This window comes from Ips typographus, linkage group LG12 (assembly GCF_016097725.1).
Source record: "Ips typographus isolate SLU linkage group LG12, UJ_Ityp_2.0, whole genome shotgun sequence".
NCBI lineage: Eukaryota > Metazoa > Arthropoda > Insecta > Coleoptera > Curculionidae > Ips > Ips typographus.
Genome location: NC_138433.1, coordinates 8,725,605 through 8,739,061, shown reverse-complemented (window position 1 = coordinate 8,739,061; position 13,457 = coordinate 8,725,605). Strand labels below are relative to the sequence as shown.

General features: G+C 33.3%; 2 long non-coding RNA genes across 2 annotated transcripts; both read right to left on the bottom strand.

The window, feature by feature from the left end:
* Positions 1 to 244: 244 nt before the first annotated feature.
* LOC145736497 (uncharacterized) lies at positions 245 to 6,099 on the bottom strand. The gene is made up of 2 exons (XR_014179982.1): positions 5,899 to 6,099; positions 245 to 563 (listed from the first exon to the last, which is right to left on the bottom strand). It is a non-coding gene; the product is annotated as an uncharacterized LOC145736497 (long non-coding RNA).
* A 5,032-nt stretch (positions 6,100 to 11,131) lies between these two features.
* Positions 11,132 to 12,657, bottom strand: LOC145736465 (uncharacterized). Its single transcript, XR_014179954.1, has 2 exons — positions 12,537 to 12,657; positions 11,132 to 12,479 (listed from the first exon to the last, which is right to left on the bottom strand). It is a non-coding gene; the product is annotated as an uncharacterized LOC145736465 (long non-coding RNA).
* Positions 12,658 to 13,457: the final 800 nt, after the last annotated feature.

Sequence of the window (13,457 nt, the reverse complement as noted above, 5' to 3'; positions counted from 1 at the left end):
GTCTTTGTTCACTCCCAATGTCAACTTTTGCACAGTTACTCAGTTCGCCATGCGTAGATTGACATTAAAAGGAATGACACTTTCGCTAATACACATTACCGACATCAAATAAGAACTCCAAATAAGGCCAAATACTGTTGACCTGACGAAATAATAAGTAACGCACATAATAAATGCTGCATATGGCAAAACAGTAAAAGTACAGTAATAGAAAAGCAAAATAAAAAATAAAACTACACCCAACTCACCCGACCATCTTTAGTTTATTATTAAAATAAATAAGAATTCCATGCTTTGAGATCCCATACATTTATTTATATTTTATCAGATGCATTGAACCTTTTTCAAGGCAATAGTATTCGTGGTATACTTGGTATAGATCACAATTTCTAATTCGGGTATCAAGTTGCCCACAGAAGTACTTGCAGGATTGTTGATTTTGATGAAATTTGACGGCATGACGTTCCTTTCGTGGTTCTAGGCGCGTCAAACATTTGTAGTAAGGCTATTTTGCTTCATGATCCACATTTGGAAATTGGAATCGTGTACACAGCAACTTGTGCCTGAAATAAAAAATAGCTTACTATCAATTCTCAACCAACGTAAATGTAATTTGTGAAAGAACAGAATAGCTATGACTTTATGTACATTTATTATAGTGTGTCAATGTCCAAAATTTGATCTTAAAAAACCTTTTTTGACCTGTTTTTGCAATAGATATGGTAACCAAAAATAAACCTCAACTCTGGTATTAAACAAATTAAAGCATTTCAGCCACGTTAATATAAATATAATAATTTTTGAGCTGGTGTTAAGCCCTTTTGCTTAAGAAAACACTGAATGAGTATAAATACAGGAAAAAAATATCATAAACATATGAGGTAGAGTTATATTCTGCTCGACAAACTAATGTTTGAGGTAGATTGGTTTTAACCAAGATGTAAGTTCTAGTCTAGTGCGTTGCAAACAAAAAGAACTAACCTGGCGCTATCTAGTTGGTGAAGACAGAATTGCTTGCCGCTTCAAAAACCCTAAATTGTGTAGTTTTTTTGATCAAGTTTTTTAAAGGAGTCAGCTTAAACTCACTTTCAAAACGAGGTTTTTTGCGTATACGTAACTAAATATTTGACGTTTAATGTGTGATCAAAAACGTGGTAGGTAACAATGTAACTGGTTATATTTCCCTAACAACACTGATCTGAAAATCAAGATTTTTACCGCGGTAAAAACTGGGATTTCATCGATGTGAACAACAGTTTATTCAATAGTAAATTGATCTGATTGGATGGAAATGCCACGTTAAATTGTAAATAATACCCATTACACGCGACGCACGTTGGTAAATCTGGGAATCTATGTGACACAACTAAAAATTTTTATTATCTACAGTTAAGTAGCTAAATACGTTTTTTTAAAGAAGTTGGTGGTGTATAACTACAGGCATATGTTACTAAAGTATTGAAAAGGTGTAAGGACTTTAAGCTTTACAATTTAATACAGATGAATCAGAGGACGAGTTTCCAGTTTAAATTTTGTTCTCATCCGGTGGTTAATTAATTGATTGTTACTTTGAGAGTTATTAAAAAATACAGTGAATACCACACTTTGTAAACAGCGTCTTATTTCCTAGAGATATTCTTGTGCATATTTGACATTTTGTATGGTTAACTTGTATTTTGTGTTGTTCGTTTGCTTGAAATGAGTTACCATCTCGATAACCAGATTTGACGCTTCTACAATTATTTCCATGGAGCCACGTAAAAAATAAGGTATATGCTACAAAATCGTCAAATTTAGATGATTTAAAAATAATAATTATGGATGATTGCAACTGTACAAGTTAACCATACAACATATTTCATGATATATCAGAATGAGAGACGGAATCAGAAAATGTCATTAAAACATGTCATTCCATAAGAAAAAACTTAACATCATTTCATTGCCATCTTGTGACACCCTGTAAATTCATTAATCACATAACGGTAAAACGTTGAAAATGCGAAAATTTTTATATTCGATGTTTTTCAATATGTATAATATTTTTCGAAATAGTTAAGGGTTTCCGGACTTTTTACTCACAGTGTATGTTTATTTTTTAACCAAAAGACATTTTTTCCAAAATAAACTACAAAATTCCGACATTTCAGACTCAGCTTTCCGATTTATATGTATTCAAACGCAGTTTGACGTTATGTGGGATGAACTATAAACTAAATGATGAAAAATGTAATTTGAAATAAAGGTCTAAACTTAACTGACTATCAATGCAAATAAACGCCATTTAGTTCTAATCTGGTAAATTCTCAAATATTGTCCCGTTCGCTTGTCGATAGGTTTTGCAATTTTTAGCTCACTTATTTAGATGCTTTTTAAAAATTATTTTCGATGTTTTGACGAAAACGACATTGCTTAAGTACTAGTTGCAAGTCAATGCCACCTTAAAAATTGCTTTTTATTTATTTTTTTCATGTTATACAGAGTGATTTACGCTGATGGTATATTAGAAGTATCTAGAGAACGCCTCCATATTTTTTGTTTAAATTTGAAGTACAGCCTAGGTTGGGTACTACCTAGGTTTGGATCTAAAATATTTTGGACTTTGCGGTGTTGTCAGATCATTCGGAAAGAACAGAAACTTTTGATTTTCAAATGGAACCCACTGTTTCCAATCTCATTCAAGAAATCAAACTTCACAGTGTAGCAACGTTGGCTACCCTGTAAAGTTTGATTTCAAGACATTGATGGTGGATTTGTCAGCAAAACGGTAGTCTAAACATTAATTAAACTCTCAAGTCCTGAAAGGCATGCTTATGTGATATTTTGTCTTCAGTCAGACAATACCACATGGTTGAAAAGCCCAGAGACCGAAAATGAGAAAACCTACAGGGTGGTCAATATTTACCTTTAAGTCGGACAGATACAGAAACTACCAGAAATTCGTTTTTTTAAATGGATCCTATAATGTATTATGGTTTGTAATAAAAGAACATTAAATTTAGAACAAATCTATGTATATTCTTCATATACCTAACTTCAACTGTTTCTGACTTATTAAAAGTTTTTCCTTAAAGTGCCTATAAAATCGTGATCCATACTAATCTGAATACGGACACCTGCTTGTGCTCAGTTTAAACCAAGTTGAATTTCACAAATATCTGTCGGAACATGTTGTGGTTATAGGAACGACAACTAGTCATTAAGCCGAAGCAGGTGTCTGTATTCAGAGTAGTATGGATTACGATTGAACGATATATATATATACGATATTCTTTTAATACAAACTATAAAACACCGATGTATCCAATAAAAAAACGGACATTTGGCAGTTTTTCTATCTGTCCGACTAAAAGGTAAATACTGACCACCCTGTAGGTTTTTTTTTCATTTTCTCTCTCTGGGCTTTTCAATTATGTAGTATTGTCCAACTGAGGACAAAAGGTCATATTAGCAAACCTTTCAGGACTTGAGAACTTAATTAATGTTTAGACTACCGTTTTGCTGATAAATCGACCATTTTTATGAAATATCTAAGAAACGGTGCAAGATAAGTATAGGGAAATATTACCATTAATTACTAACCTTCTTACGAGGAATTCAAAAATAAGATTAGAAGCAGGGTGCTCCATTTGAAAATCAAAAGTTGGTGTCCTTTCCGACTGATCTGGCAACATAGCAAAGTCCAAAATATTTTGGAAAGAGAGTTTGAACTCAACCTAGGCTACGCTCAAAATTTCAGCGTAAAATGTTGAGTCGTTTTCTAGATAATTCTAATATTCCATCATCGTGAATCACCCTGTATACTTTTAAAGCAAAAAACGTGCTTTTCGAATTTCGTTCATAAGAAAAAAAAGTTGATCTTATAATATCTTGCAAAACCGAAACGAGGGAACTGAAAAGCAAATACTCAGGAAAATAGTCCTTAAAAAGTTGCTCTAACAATGTTCAAGTTAAATTTTAAAAATTTTCAAATTAGCTTAATCATTGCAACACAACACTTTTTTCAAAATGCTCGTTTATGATTTTTTGAAAATAACTCAAGAACGAAACAGAAATGAATGATGAATGGTTTTGGTTGCAAATGGTGTTAGATTGACCATTAAATTCAATAAATTATTTCCCATTTTAAAATTCCATCCTTCTGGTGATCAAATTATTCAAATCATAGCTACTATGTAACCAATTGCCGGCATATCTAATAAAATCTGTCAATTTAAACTAAAAAAGGTTATATTATAGAAATGACAGTAGATTTTTATTCGGGATATAGTCCACAAAATACGTTTCGTGTATGTAAAAGTTTAGAAAATCTTGCATTCAGACTTGTCCTAAAGAATTATAATTATATTCGATAAAAAAATCATATCAAATTTAAAATGAAACTCATTAGTATGTATTGCCAAAAATTTTATAATAAACATACTGGAAACATTAATATTTTTTTTTGCAAACTGCTGCAACTGATGATATAAAATATTCAGGATACAAAGTATAGATAAAATATTTAATAATATTATATCGTATGAATTCACACTTTTTTAGTTTAGGTTAAAGCTGTTAAATGCTTCGTTAAAGAAATACAATGTTGAAGTTTTAATTTTCTTGTAGTTGTAGCTCCCCAAATTGTTTTCTAGTGAGCCAATAATGTTTTTTTCTTAAAAATTCAAAGTTCTTATTCGATTTAGAAACTTTTTTATATCATTTATTGATTCCGTATGTGTAACCGTTCAAACAATTTTTTTTAAATTTTATTTTCAGAAATAAACATCTGAATTTTATAATACAAATTGGTAGAGAATTTTAACATCCTGTATTTCTTTAACAAAGCATCTTTGGAATATAGTTTACTTTACAAACTATAGTTATTTTTAGACATAGATTGCACGGTTTAAGTTTGCGTATTAAAACCTGAAACACCCTGTATAAGTATAAGAATGTATGTTGTATTGTATAAAACGCGGTTAGAAAGATAAGCTTTGAATCTAAACCTGTGAAATATGTGTATTTAATATGTTGTGTTTTATTAGCGGTGTCTACATTTTTCAAGTAGTATAAATTGTTAGCTTAGAAAAAAATGAAATATAGTGCATATAGACTGCTCACGATCTTTTTGGATATCTATCTATAAATAGATTTTTTCCTATATAATGAAACGACAACAATTTTTAAAACGCCGAGGAAGAAATTTTTTGGTTTATTATTTATTCAAAGAGTTCAAAACACTGAACTTTGTCACATTTAAGTAAAGAATTGTCATTATTTGGCTGTATAAAAACCAACAGATTAAAGAACAATTTTAGTACGGATTAATTAATAAGTAATAGATGTCTATCATTAAAACACCAATGCTTGCTGTCCTTGAAATAACCGATTTAACAAAATAAAACAAGTTACTTAATATATATTAATTTATGAATCTTGTTTAACTCTAAGAGGAAGACACTTGTATTATCGAACATCTCATTGTTAGTTGGCAACACGGCAATGAAATTGAAAGAAATATTTTCCTATAACCTCAAATAAAAATCGTTGTTAAAAATATACAGGGGGCAAAAGTTCAAAATTCAAAGCATAGAGTAGAGCCAAGGTCGTGAACCGACTATAAGTAGTATAATAAAGACTAATTAGTTAAAAAGAGCAAAAAAAAATAAATTTTTTAAACTTGAATTTCTTTGACCAATTATATGTAATATTTCGTTATGTTTTCTTGGTCAACTTTTCAGGCCAGTTTACTTCATTCAGTTCATGAAACAGCATTCAAGTCAATTTTTTTTTTAATGTTAACGTTTTGGACTTTATTTAAATCCTTCTTCAACACAAGATTACGGGTGAACAATAGCTAGAAGGTTGTACATTTCAATAAAAAAACTATAAAAAGGTTTTTATAAATAGACTTACCTATCGACAAAAAGCAGCACACAAAAACACATAAAAGTGACAACAAAATTTTGACCATGCAGGCAGCAAAATATGACGTCATATTAATTTTTATTTGTTTTAAATAATTTATTTTGAAGGGTTATATTTTACAAAGGGGTTTTAATTAAACATTTTGGCCATATTGTCAGTAGCCTTGAAAATCAGCAGGCCCAAACTGAACAGTCTCAAAGTCAGTCAACAAATTTTGGAACCAAAATTTGTTTATATTAACAACATTCCTCAGATAAAACCTGAAACGCTCTGTCTACCCTTCCACATTAGCATCAATTAATTATACCAGAATAAATTTTACATATCCAGTCTCTTCTATCCTATCTTTTACAGGTCCAGTTTTAAATGTCAATAATCCACTATCCGATAGTACCATCAAAAAATAAGTTGACATACCATACATTATGTCATTTTGCTCCTAAGAAAGATAAAGTTCTTCAAAATTTAGTTCAAAAAATCGTTTTTTGCTATAACTGTCAGACCATTGGAGCAATTTTGATCAAATTTTGAACAAGTACTTATGAAATTAATGCTCATTATGTGATGTGAATAAAGTTTTGTCAAGCTTGTTAAGTGGCGTAGATACCGAAAGATAATTTTTCCACTATATTTTCTACGCTGACTGGATATTTCACAAAAATGACAGTGTTTTAGAGAGATGATGTATCTGCTGTAAAATTTTTATTCAAAATTCATCAGAGTCATATCCGGGCAGCAAAAAATTGTAAAATTTTATTTTATAAAAATAAATCTACAAGAAGTGGATTCTTCTTCAAAAAATTAGTTGTTATGTTTTTTGTCATTTTATAAAAGACCTCATCCTAGGAGAAATACAGCTCTCTAAATTTCTGAAAAATCGTTGTCTTTTGTTATAATCTCAGACCGTTGAAAGTAAAAACCGATCAAATTTGGTACAAGGACTTGAAACTGATGCTTATTACCGGGTGTTAAAGCCACCTACAAAAAACCCTTCATTATAATCAATTATCATCCCTTTGAACGAAGTCCAGAGGTATAAAAATTAATGTAGCTCAAAATAAGTAAACCAATTATTTTGTTCAACTATAAAAAAACAATTATACCAATTATTTTGTTACACGGACAGCTTAGACCAAAGTTACTTTCGTTCAATAATGAGTATTAGCTTTATAAATACTTGAACCAATGTTGATCTAAATTGCTTCTACGGTTACAAAAAAACACGATTTTTGAAGCTGAATTTTGGAAGGCTGTATCTTCCTGGGACCGCGTTCTTTTAAAAAAGGACAACATGCATGTCTGCTTATTTTTTGAAGAACGAACCACTGACAGTTCATTGATTATAAAACAAACTATACAATTTTTTCCCGGCCAGATATCAGTTTTTTTTTGGGTTTTTAAACGTAATAACTGAATTATCTCGTAGACGAAGTTTCAAATTACAATGTCACAAGAAATACTTCATTTTCCAACTTGAACCATAAATTAAAAAATTAGTGTAATTTTTGAAAAATGTCCAGTGACAGTAGAAAATAAGACGGGAAAATGAAAATCATTTCCCTGTATCTACGCACCTGAACAATTTTGATAAACGTCATTACCATCACATAATGAGTATTAATTTCAATAGTGCTTGTTCCAAATTTGATCAAAATCGCTCCAACGCACAGTGGTTAGCCGTAATGTTATTCGGCGGCCAAAAGAGATTTAAATATTATTTTTATATTTTATTTTATTCTATGCTGTTTTTTTAGTAAACTTTTCTGTTAAATTAAAAATACTAAAAAAAAATTATTACATGCAAGAGCGCATGTGAAAGCATAGATTTTTCGCATTTAACATAGAACTTATTAAATTTCATTCTTGTTGTGTCTCAAAAAATTTGGGTTTTTATGTAATATTTGAAAAGCAACAATTATATTTTATTTTCTAAAACTGAATGACATCTCTTAATGTAATATAATACTTTTATTATACAATGTGATAAATTTATTTTATAGATTTTTAATGATATAATGTAATTATATGTTTTTACAAAATAAGTATGTTATTTAAAAATGTACAAAATAGTTTGCGACGCTTTGCGACTCTCCAATTTTAGGATTGATGTAGTCTATAAGCTTTGGTCTTATGTATCCAAGTTTTGGCAGTTGCCGAAATTTGCCTATTTAGATTTTATAACGTATTTCAGTCAAGTGGGTCATGCGCGCCAATAAAACAAATGTATGCCGTTGACGTGGACGTTGACAGATCTTGTTTTATTTGAATTAAATAAGATTGCTGTAGTACAACCAGTAAAAATCTATTGTGAAAATGTTAAAAGTTCGTAAAAAATATCTGTCGGATAATATTATTAGTTTAAACGGAAGTGAGGATAGGCTTTTTCGTAACCTAAAAGAACGGTTCAAAATTAGTACCGATGACTTCAAAATTGTGAAACGTACTTTACAGAGAGATTTTTTACCCAAGTTTAAACGTAAGTGGAAGCAAGTCAATAGAACTAAAGAACAATTCAACAAAAAGTTTAAACATTGGTTGGAAGGTGAAATAATATTTAAAACTACATCGACAGTTTCGACTTCCGCAGGAAGACCGACCAAAAAATTAGAGGAGTGTTCAGAAAGAAGTAAGCGCAGAAAGTTATCTAAACTGGAAGAAGTAAACAACATATCAATAGCAGAACTTCAAGGTTTATTGGAAAGAAAATTAAGGGTAGAAGGGAAGAGAGATGAAGCAGAACTCGTTCGAGAAGTGCTTTCAATGGGAGCACATAAATTTAAAGAACAGTTTAATGAAGATAGTATTAAGCAATTTTCTCGAGATGACGCTTTGGCTTTAATAACCGATGCGAATTTATCAAGGTATCAATATAATAGTATAAGAGAACAATGCTTATTAAGAAATGCCGATTTATTTCCCAGTTATAATCAAATTTTTCGAGCCAAATCTGATTGTTATCCTTTATTTATGAAAATTACTGAAAGGGGCGCTTCTATTACACTTCAACATCTTTTAGACCACACTATTAAACGACTGTTGTTAACAACTGACGTACAAAATACAGTCCTAGGAATGAGCTCACAAGATCTTATGTTATACAGCAAATGGGGTTGCGATGGATCTTCGGGACATAGTGCATATAAACAAAATTTTAATAATCCAAATATATCAGACGAGTCAGTATTTATGGCATCTTTAGTTCCCCTTCAGCTAGTTACTTCGGAAAATATAATCATTTGGAAAAATCCGCATCCCTCATCGTCTAACTACTGCAGACCGATATTTTTTGAATTTTTAAAGGAAACACCCGAAAATGTAATAGACATCGTTAATAATTATCAAAAACAGATTGAAAACTTGAAAGAGACAATTGTATCATCATTAAATTGCCAAGTTGTATTTGCAGTGCATCACAACTTATCTTTCACGATGATAGATGGAAAGATATGTCAAGTTTTAACAGAAACCTCATCTTCAGCATGTTGTCCGATATGTAAGGCAAAACCATCCGAAATGAACGACTTGGAAAAACTTCGAAATAAAAATGTAAATACCGATGCATATAAATATGGCCTTTCATCTTTACATGCTTTAATCCGGTTTATGGAATGTATTGTCACGAAGGATAATAAATCAAAGTTATTTCACTTGAAAGGAAACATTAAAAATGTGGAATGTTTATATTACTTGAGCGGAAACATTAAAATTGTGGAATGCGGTCGGAGTGCAACTGCAATTAAGATGCATTTGCTGAATTTGCGAAATAATGTGGAATGTTTTCCAAGTACCGATGGTCGAAGGTCGTCACGAGTTGTCGGCTAGACGAGGCCAGGTCTGGGAGTTTTGATTGGTGGAACCAGTGTCTGGAATGCTATAAAAAGGAAGTTGTACCCTAAAGAAGGTTCAGTCAGTTCAGTCCAGTTCTGTCCAGTCAGTCCAGTTTTGCTGTGCACCACGTTGGTGATCGAACCGCAAATGTCAATTAGACATGTCCGTAACGCTCAAGTAAAGTTAATCGCGAACCGCGCTCCAAGTGACAAGCCTCTCTCCAAGATTCTGTCTTCTATAGAGATGTAAGTATGTTTATTGTACTTCTATGTTGTGTATTAATTTACGCCTGGTTTATTATGATTTTATTGGGAGTTAGTAACGTTTTCGTTGGGTTAGGAAACCTGTTATTTTACTAGTTAGTAAGTTAGGAGTTGTTAGGTTTAAGTACGTATTCAATAGAACTTGATGGTAAAGTTAACTGTGTTTTATTTTCACGCTGAAACGAGATCCCAGGCAAATAAGTTGAATTAAATTCAACACGTCACGCTAGTCGTGACAGTATCTTACATATATCATATCGTTTAGATTTTAAAAAGTGGAGTGCTAGATCCAGTGTTCAAAAAGACCTTTTAAAAAACAAGAAAAAACGTGTTCAAATGGAACTTAAACAAAGACTTGGTATAAATGTTGACGTGCCGAGACAAGGAAGTGGAAACTCAAACGATGGCAATACTGCTAGAAGATGATGAAGAGCTCATTATCAGGTTCTCTACTGTACTTCAAGTTTTGATAAGCGGAAGAGCAATAAATGAAGAAGCCTTTGATAACTATGCTCAAAATACAGCAAACATTTTTGTATCGAAGTATCGATGGTTTTACATGCCTTCTTCAATCCCTAAAATACTTTTACATGGGTGTGGTATAATACAATCTGCTTGTCTTCCGATTGGACAACTCAGCGAGGAAGCAGCGGAAGCAAGAAATAAAGATTTCAAAAAGTTTCGTCAATTTGGTTCAAGAAAATGCTCGCGAGTTTCCACTAATGAGGATACTAGGGCTAGTCTGAGAAACCGATGGAAAAAACATGTCAGTTTTGAAATGAGCGAGGAAGCCACAAAACTTCTAATTTCATAAGTATGTAAATAAAATCATTTGTTTTCGAATTTTAAGTTAAGTTAAACTCAAATTTAAGGAAATTAAATTATAATTTTTTATTATATTGTGACGCTATTTATTCGGGAGTTCGAATTAAAGTATGTTCTAGAACAAAAGTTAATGAGAATTGCCTCGGGCGCCACCTGGTTTAAAGAAAGTAATTAGAATTTTCGAAATGTGAACCAGGAAACACAATTCGTATGCCTTGGTAGCTTTTATACAGCTGGAGACAAGGTTCCCGACAATCTGTGGTAACAGTGGTTCAGTTGGTGACAACGCAAATAAAAGCCAAAAGTACCAATCAACTAACGTATATTCTCTGTGATTAACTTAAAATGCCAGCAAACTTAACTAGAGCAAATACTTATGCAAACAAACGTATCTTAAATCCCCCCTCCCCTTAATTAAACAAGAACGAGAGTGAGAGTGTGCAACTTAGTTACGGTACGGGTCGGATGCGATGCAAAACAGGTCAACGGTATAATGCAGAAAGTTAAAAAAGCCACGCAATGCAATGAATGTTACAGGTACAAGATGAATCAAACTTAATTACAGGGACAATGCAGGTCTACGTTTACAACTAAGCAATTAACCGTCCTAGTGCAAATACAGTTACGGTGTCACGGGTCGGTAAAAGGGTTGGGAAAGGGTATTGCTGAACCACCCGGTCTATACGAGCCTTGTAGTGGTTCTTGTTGGCAACGGGATCTAGAAACTTGCCTCCTACGCCCGGTCTAGCGAACCATGTAGCGTAGTCAACAAAAGACAGGGCCAGGAAGTGCGGCCGGACTACTAAATGACACAAACGCCCGGTCTAGCGAACCATGTAGCGTTTGTGTTGAAGGTGGAACTATCGTGTAGCGCCCGGTCTAGCGAACCTCGACGCTACAGAGTAAACTAGGGCCGGAAATTGGCCTATCGGGGAAAAGTATACAAACACCCGGTCTAGCGAACCATGTAGTGTTTGTATAAAAGCCTACAGTGCCGGATCTATGGCGTAGCACCCGGTCTAGCGAGCCACAATGCTACTGAAGTAAAAAGGGCCGGAAAAATGGCCGGACTGGGACTAACGGTGCAAACGCCCGGTCTAGCGAACCATGTAGCGTTTGCAATGAAAACAGGTGACGTGAACGTTACAGCAGCGCCCGGTCTAGCGAGCCACGACGCTACAACAAACGGCGGTACAGGGTTGGAGTAAACAGGGAACGAACACCCGGTCTAGCGAGCCTCGGTGTTCAAATAACAGGTACACAGTGCACTAGGAGAGCTAACCACTAAACAGGTATACTTACTGTGTTGCGGCGGTGCTGCTGGGAGGTTGAGATGTTGCTCGGGGGAGCTAGCGATCTCAACAGACAACGAACTGGCGGCGCACGCCAGTTTTATAGACAGTCTCATTCCCCACTTTCGGGTAGTGGGAAACACGGCCCTACTCGAGTGACGCGTACTGAAACGCAGTACTGCAGGAAAACGGTACGCTTCGGCCAACCTAGCCGGCTACGTCAACTCGCGAATTATAATTACAAGGAAAGCCGTAAACCATTAAATTCCTATTGCGCGCTTACAAACTGCAGCGTTGTTGTAAACCCTGTAATTCTACCAATGGTTTCCAACAAGAATGGTAAAAATCGGACTGGCCAATCCTGAGAAAATATAATAACTTAATAATACGGCTTATCGTATTTTGGCAACGTACTAACACTGGTCACTTTACTAAACGGCTTCTATTAATAGATCCCTTATCTGCATATCGCCGCAAATCCAACGGTACTAACGGACGGCTTAGTAAACCAAACAGAAAAATATTCGTAACTTCGTTACAATATTATCAAAACTTGTGTGTTTGCAAATTGTAAAGTTAAAGTAGTTTTTCATAAAACTTCTTGGTAACTTAGGAAAATATTTTTAAAAAATTAAAAAAGAAAATAATAACTTGAATTTTTAGGTTATATTGGGTTTTTGTAAAATTCATTCTTCTCCGTGGAATTTTATAGTGAATTACTAAAATTGTGCATAATTTTTCTCTTTACAAACAGATAAAACAATATTTTCAACAAATTTCAGGGATCTGTACAATTTTTCACTTATTAAAAGTAGTGTTTTATATTATGACCGCAGGCGTCCATAAGACCGTACCACTGTGCGTCGTTCCAGCCATATTGAATAACGTCATGTGTATCAAACCAAGTTTCATCCAAATATATTATATTTCTGCCTTCGTCTCGGTACTTCTTTATGTGGCGCAAGTAATCTTGTCGTAGTTGAACAATACGAGACGACTCCATGATTATCATCCTTTTGTCTAATTTTTTGTAACTAAAACCTATTTCCATTAATATATTTCTTAGGCTATCTAGAGACTTATAGTTGTAATTTGGAAATTCCGTCAACTTGTTTCTAATCATTTCTAAGGTAGGAACCTTGTTCTCCTTATAAAATTCGTAAACAATACGCCGTATGTCTTCTTTGGTGCCTAAATCAACGTTTTTCAATTTTTGGCCTATTCGTTTGCGCTTAATTGTATGATAAACCACCTCTCCAGATTTAATCACTCTATCAACTGTTGTGGAACAGCTTAGTTTTGTAAGTTTACAAATTCTTTTTACAATCTGCCAGTCAGT